Genomic DNA, 7,779 nt, shown 5'->3' on the forward strand with positions numbered 1-7,779 from the left:
TCTTAGCTGTATGCTTTCATAAATCAAAGAAAAAATAATGATGGTGTCTTTTATTAGAAGCATCCTTCTTCAAGAAAATCTTCTGCTCTAATTGACCACTGCGAAGGTCTTGTGCTTTCAAAACTGATATTCTTCATTGTCTGAGTGCGATCTCACAAGCAGATGTCCTGTAACAAGCCATAGATTGAAATCTAGTAGTTTTGTTTGTAGAAAATCAAATTCTGGCTCTCCCCCTCCCTCCCTGGGAGTCAGGGGAGAACATTTCACAGCATGGGCAAACTACTTAGGAACAAATGTGCGACATCATGCCAGCCTCTCTGAGCCAATTGTAAGCAAATGAGCAGAGACTGTGATTTTATTAGTGACAGCCAAAACTTTCTGTCTGTGTAGAGTTTCCTTTAGAGCATTTTTCTGTGTTCTCTCTCTGCTGAGGAAGGAACAGAACTAGGATTTTCACAAGATACTCTCAGGTAGTTCCTTCTTTGGGTCAGAGGAATTGAAGCATCTACATATTTCCTACCCAATTTGTGCAAAATTGTTATTGTCAAGAATTAAGGATCCTCTGGACTACCTTGATCTGAAGGTGCTGACTGGGTTGTCACCACATGAACCTATTGAGGCTATTTCTCCCTTCACTTGCACTAGCATAACATTGGCTTCCATTGAGGCCTTCCTGATTACCTGTAGGGTGGTGAACCTATTCTAGGGTAGACTGTCCTGCACTGCCTGTGTATACCTGATATCCAGATAGCTCTCTTGGACTTAATGATGTGTTGGATTTGCAAGGAATGCAGAGAAATATAAAACTGCACAGATAGGACATCTATGAGATTTTCTCCCTTTGTTCATTTTATGCCTATTTCACATTTATTAGGCCACGTTACCTTCATTAAGAGCCTGAATCTTAGGGTATAGATGTATGGATGAGTTAGCATGAATTAAGCAATGCTGTGAATTTATAGCACATCAGCTATTTGGTGGTAACTGTCCACATGCACGCTTTTACCCTGCAGTATATGCCAGGTAGCTTGCCCAACTTTCACTAAGAGATAACCTGCCTCGCACTGGATGAGAGTGTGCTTGTGGGCAGCTAGCGGGGAGAAGGTGACATGCTTTTGTAAACCCTCGCTCCAATTTAATCTCACAATGACTTGCTCATGCATCAATAGTTTCAGATTATCAGTAGCTCTGCCACAATTTCAAGCAGGGCCATGTCTGCCCAGAAGTGCTAAAAAAACCATGTCTACCCCCTTTGAGTAATAATTGTACAAGAAGCCCAATTCTCCCGGGAACTGCCTGAACAGAGGAGTGGCAGAGGGCAAAGATGAGAAGGAAGGAGAAAAAGTAAGAGTGAAAGGGGATGCAGACCAGAAGGGGAGACAGGAAAAGACTTTCAGATGCATGTAATAAACAACAGCAAAAGAAAGAGAGGCCTTTCTAATTACAACGAAGCATCATGAAATATTAAAGACATTGCAATTGCTCGTATAAGGCTATAATTCCAATTCACAGCTCTTGTGACAGTTGCAAAGCAGGCAAGGTTCATTCTCCTTGCATGTGACAACTCCAGAACCTCTCGATAGAATTACAGCTTTATTATGTATAATTGGCTGCATAATATTCCATAAATTGTTTTTTTTTATTATGCCAGATAATTATGCATACATATACCTGTCACTTATCTGAACATGTAAATCATACCCAAAGATCTGTGCACAAGTCATACGCTTATTTCCAAAAGCAACACAGTTCACAAACATTTTTTTTCCTCCTCAGAGTGCCTGACTGGAGGAGTTTGCATAAACTCTGCCTCAGCCACCTAACTGATTAACACGGATCCTGGTTTTCTCTGTTTAAAACTTGTGAATTCTCTGATAAAAATGCAAAAGCTCTTATTAAAAATTCCCCAAATCCATGCTTTTCCATGATTAAAATGAAATGCCACTTATACATATACATATGTATACATATATACATATACATATGTACATATACATATCTATCTATATATACCTATACCTATATCTCTATACCTATATATAGGTATCAGTTGAATAAAATGTTTTAATGATATATTTACCATTTTAAAGCAATTTGGAAACCTACCAGTGCCTCAATAACTATAATAAAATAAATTCTAAATACCTATAAATTTTGGTGTTTGATTGTGGGTTTTTTATCATGGAAAATCAGAGCTCCCCGTGCCCGGTTTGTTCACCAGGACATGGGTCCAACTGCAGCGGTGCCCCCACAGCTGCTTTGTGGCACCGAGCAGCCCTGATATGCTATTACCTCTCCCAACCCACAGCCTTTTCAGGCCTGCTGGTGCCCCCCCCACCCAGCCCTGCTGGAAGGGGCTCCCAGCTGCCAGGGCTATGAGGCCAGGGACTAGGGTCCGCAACCCCCCTGCCCCCTCCCAGCAGCACCCGAATGCCGGTTGCCACCTAAGGGAGGTGGCAGCTGCTGTGGATGAGCGGAGCGTGGAGCCCAGCACCCCCTCTCCAACAGGAGGCACAGCTGGAGCTGAGCCTGTCCGGTTGGGGTGGGGAGGAGAGGAAATGCAGGCTGCCCGCTGTGGTCTTGTGCTCCCTGCCCTGCTGCTCTTCCCCCAGGGCCTCCTAGGCACAGCAGGTGGGACCCGGAGTGTCAGGGCACAATGGGGCAGGAAAGCTTGGTGCTGCCACTGGAAGCCCCACCGCCACGGTGAGGCACCTCCTGCCCACTGGGCAGCAGCAAGGGGCACAACTCCATGCCGCCACCTGCACTGCTGTCAGGCAGGCAGGGGGCACCTTGCCAGGGTGGCATGGGGCTCATGGCAGCGACACCAAGCTTCCCCACTCCACTCTGCCCTGCCGTGCCAGGTGCTGCCCACTGGGCCATGGAGGGCCCAAGGGGCAGGGAACCCAAGCTCATAGCAGGCAGCCCATACCCACCCCACACACAAATCTGGAGGGCACATGCCCCTCATGCTCCCCCCAGGAGTACATGCAATGGCGAGGACCCAGTCCCCCTGCCCTCCTAGACAAGCCACCCATGACCCCATCCCACTCCCTACCCAGGCCCTGTGGCTGCATATAGCCCCAGGCCCCAAGCCCCATGCACTGCTCGGGCTGGGCAGCAGCCCCTGCCCAACTCCCTCCCTCTTTCACTATGGGACCCTCATACTTACCTGTAGGGAGCTGCTCTCCAGGCTGCCTGGTGGTCATGTATATGTGCACACATACACATGGTGCCCCCTGCCTGACCGCCCTTCTGCTGCTGCCCACAGCCCCTTGCAGGCTGGAACTCTGCCAGCCTGCAAGGGGAAATCCTCTCTTTCCTGTGTTTTTCTTCTTAAAATGAGAAAATCCAGGTTTTACCACGTTTTTCTGTGACAAACAAAAAACCTGGATCCCTGCTGATTAAGCAGTGGACTGCAACCTTCACCTCATTATCTACAGCAAACACTGGGCTGCCAAAAATACAAAATGCAAATAGATAAATTTCAGATTAAGTCTTGAAGGTGGATGTTTCGTATACTGAATACTAAGGCTAGGGACAGAAATTACACATAAACCAGAATAACTAATTGGAAACGGGTTCAAATCTGTAACAAAACAGAAGTTCAATGCATATACACTGCTTTCAAATTGGCTGAAACTGGTTTAAGATAAGCCTGTGTTGGATGGATATAGTATCAGACAATGCTGATTTAGGTTAAATCAGTTTATGGAATTTCTGTCCCAGATCCCCTCCAGATTCAAGTTAACTCTCTGTCCCCCAACATCCCAGGATGCTTTGCCTTTCCCCTGCAAACCCCTCCCCCCTCACAAGGTGGGTAGGCTAGTCTTGGCCCAAGCCGTCTGCTCCAGCTGAGCAGGGAAGTGTGGTCTAGCTTCCCCCAGCTTCTGTGCTGAGCCACTGCAGGCATGTGGTTGCATTTCCAGAATCAAAAATGAATGTCTGTTCCCTTGCTTATCTATGCATCTTAGACTAACTTGTGAAAATTGAATCGATTCAGCCTCAGGCTTTTTGACTGTCTGTACTTAGTAAAGATGTTTTGCATCCTATGAATCAAGTTTAGGCCTTGGATGCAATTCTAGCTGCATCACTTGGGGCTTGACATTTGCATCTATGATACATTGTGCTAATCCTACATTCAATTGCAATAGGGAGAGGAAAGTTCATCTTTTTTGGGAAAGCAATAGGGTAGGAGTCAGGTAATCCACATTCAGATTCCCACTTTCTAACAGACTTAGTATGACCTTAGTCAAGTCACTTAATCTGCTTTTGCTTCAGTCCCCTCCTTCATGGTCTCTCTTCTCTATTTAGATTCTGAACTCTTTGGGCATTTATACACACATTTTTTTTCCAGCAACACACCAGAGATCCACTGCTTCGGACCAGATTCGATTAATCAAGCCTGCTCTGCATGCGTCTTATGCAGTTGTATAAGTGGCAAAATGCACATCAGCGCACAGAAAATGGTGTTGGTGTGCTTTTTGAACTAAAGCAGCTCTGAGGTGTTTTAGCTCAAAAGCACACTGCAACCATTTTCTCTGCACGAATGTGCGTTTTGCCGCTTGTACAACTGCATGCACCGGGCACTTTTCAAAGCGCCCAGTGCTGCAATGCACACGTGTAAAATTGTCATTTGAGGCTTTGTACATATACAGCACCCAGTACAAGGAGGTCATGCTTTTTTATTCATGGCCTCCAAGTATAAAAATAAATCAGTCAAAAATGTATTAAAAAGAGAAGAAGAACTGTGCAACGCAGAAGCAATACAATATACAGCGCAAGACCTGTGTGAATGATGCTCTGTCCCATATATGGTGGAAGCACAGGCTCTTTCTTGAACCTAAAACTGTAAACTCTTGACATCTTCTCAAGCCCTGCCTTTCAACCACTATGTTTGCCAAGGTTCCCAGTAGTTTGTGGGTATAGGTTTGTGGCTGTGTTGATCTAAGGACATAGGCAGACAGGGTTCTTTGGGTAAATCCAATATTTTTTTATTTGATCAACTCAAATAGTTGGAAAAATTCTTTGCAAGCTTCCAGGTACAAACACCCTTCAACAGGCTGAGGAAGTATCCGCAGCCTTCCTCAGCCTGACGAAGGGTATTTGTACCCAAAAGCTTGCAAAAAAGATTTGTTCCAACTATTTGAGTTGGTCTAATAAGAGAGAGCAGATTTACCCAAAGAACCTCATCTGCCCAGTAGTTGTGACACTAAATAGGAGGTGTTACATCTTCATGACAAATATTAGATACCAGTCTGTTTGATTAACATAATTTGTTGCTTTGTTGGATATTTTCTTTCCAGATGAGTTGTTTTTCATCCATTTTATCTAGATAAAAATATGCATTCTGACAGGGAACGCTAATGTGTCCTTTGCAACGACCTCTCGTGTGTAACTTTTCGTTCTCGCCTCCCTTTCTCTTCGGCACACAAAATATCTCCAGCAGCAGCTATTGGTCAAGCCTCACACACACTGGATAACCACCAAGGCTTTTGGGGTGTTTAACATGAACAAAAGGTCCTTCCCTCTGATGTACATGTTTAAACTTAGCACTAAATTGGGGGGGGGAAGAGGAAAATATGTAAAATGTCAGTTTCTGACAGGCAGAAAATTAGAATTCATTCCCCTGAGAACTAAATGGACTTTTCTGCTTCCAGTCACTAACTATGACAAGGTTAACATTTTTCAGTTTAATGACTAAGGACATTACGTCTGCATGTGAATAAGGAATAAAATTACTAGAGGGTATTAGCTAAGTGTGTGACAACAGTCTGAACTGACAACAGTGCTCCGAAGATGCTGATCCCAACAAGTAATGACCATTTGCCATGGAGGATCAATAGTGAGAAAAAACACAGAGCACTAGGATGTGGAGTCGATTCTCTGTCGCTCATTGTTAGGCACAGGAGTTAGAAGGATATAATGGACAGGGGATGGCTGGTGAGAGATGGCAGGAAAAGGGATGGCAGGAAAGCCCCTTGCTTTGAGTGCGTTCCCTGGGATGGCAGTCTACCCACCAGATAGCACCTCAAGAGCATCATAGGAAAAGCCCTAAAGCAACCCAGGATGGATGGATGGCTCCTCCAATGTCACCATTTGCACTCTCACATTGACAGCCCAACTCCTCTCTCTCATGCAAGTAAATTGGAAGGCAAGTGCAGTTAAGACGAGACTTTTTACTGCTGCAAAGCATTTTGGGATGGATGTAACCTTGATGCAGCTGGCTGTCCAGACAGACATGCAGCTTCAACGCCAAGGGCAGCTCAGGGTTAGAACGCTAGGTCAAGTTTTAGCTTAGCTGTCCATGAAGTGGCTCAATGAGGGCGCTTGAAGTGTCCCTAAGTCCCATCCTGTAGCTGCTGGGACCAGCAATTGAAGTAGTGCTGCTGCTTTGTACCCCCTAGTAGAAGAAACCTTACAAAACATTGAGACTCCAGAGCATTGCATTGCCCTAGAGCCCGCATCTAGAAAAGCTATTCTTCTAATGGCCACAAACTCCTGGAAGACCATTTCAGGCTTAACACTAGAAAAAACTCCTTCACAGTCACAGTGTCCAGACTGTGCAATAAGCTCCGTTCAGAGGCGGTGCAGTCACCTACCTGGGAGATCTTCAAGAGGAGACTGGACAGTCACCTGACCCCAGTTGTCTTTCCTGCCTCGTGCAGGGGGCTGCACCCAATGATCTTGCGAGGTCCCTTCCAGCCACTTACAATCTTTGAATCTATCAACCTAATGAGAGAGCTCTGAATACAGCAGATAACTAGGATGACGCTTTATTTTTCTTACTCAGGTTTAATATCTCTGATTCTTTTTGGAATTGGACCTTGCTGCAGTCCTAGGGCCAAAGCCATCAATGAGACCCATTTAGCCGCAGATCCCAGGCCAAATGAGAACCCAGCTTAGCCTGACCCCCAGATCCCATTCAATGCAGCACCATCCCAGGTCTGGTAACACAATGGCTAAAAAAAAGTCAAACTGCAATGGATATTTTGGGTTTATTAAAAAACTTGAAATCATCATACCCAAGGCTCTTTCTGGATAAAAATAAAATTGTGGCAGTTGGAAATATTTGGAAGAAGAAGAGATAAAAAATTTAACTGTCTGGACTGTTAAGTAAAAAGCTCTGTGGAAAAAATGACATTTAGAAATATGATTTTAAAATTGAAAATGTACCTTTAAATGGGAGTAGTGAATAAGTTATTAAATAAAATAAAGGAAGGCTTTGAAGGAGTCAATATATTTTAAATGGAAAGAGAAGAATTTTCCTCTTTTTATCATCTCCTTCCTTATCTAGGTTTCAAAAGCCGTTTGGCTACAATTCAAGTGAGATCTAAAACTTATAATTTAGGGAGGAAATGAAGTAGGTTTTAAAAGTTAAGATATGAAGAAATAAGTTCAGAGGGGAACACAGGAGAAACTAAGTGTTTTAAAAAACTTGGTAGCGCTTCCAAGTTGGCAGACGCTGGAGACACTTCATCAATTATTGTTCACTTTGCTGCTGCCTATCACTAGTGCATTGCTTCAGCCTGTCAGCTGTACTTTGGACGGAGCACCTCTTATTCACATTGCTAGCAGATATCCAGGCTGAAAAAAGGGCTTTTATATTTCTCCAGCAAGTCTAATTAGATGAAGTTCTACCCGATCAAATCATACGCAGGTGTAATGGAATGGCAGATACCTCATTAGACATTCAAGATTTCCTTTAGAGGGTGTATCAGTCTGATCAATGAGTAAGTCAAAAGTAGAGCACAAGTCTATTCACCTGGGATTAGCAGGAAT

Source organism: Alligator sinensis, unplaced genomic scaffold (genome assembly GCF_000455745.1).
Source record: "Alligator sinensis unplaced genomic scaffold, ASM45574v1 scaffold970_1, whole genome shotgun sequence".
Classification (NCBI taxonomy): Eukaryota; Metazoa; Chordata; order Crocodylia; family Alligatoridae; genus Alligator; species Alligator sinensis.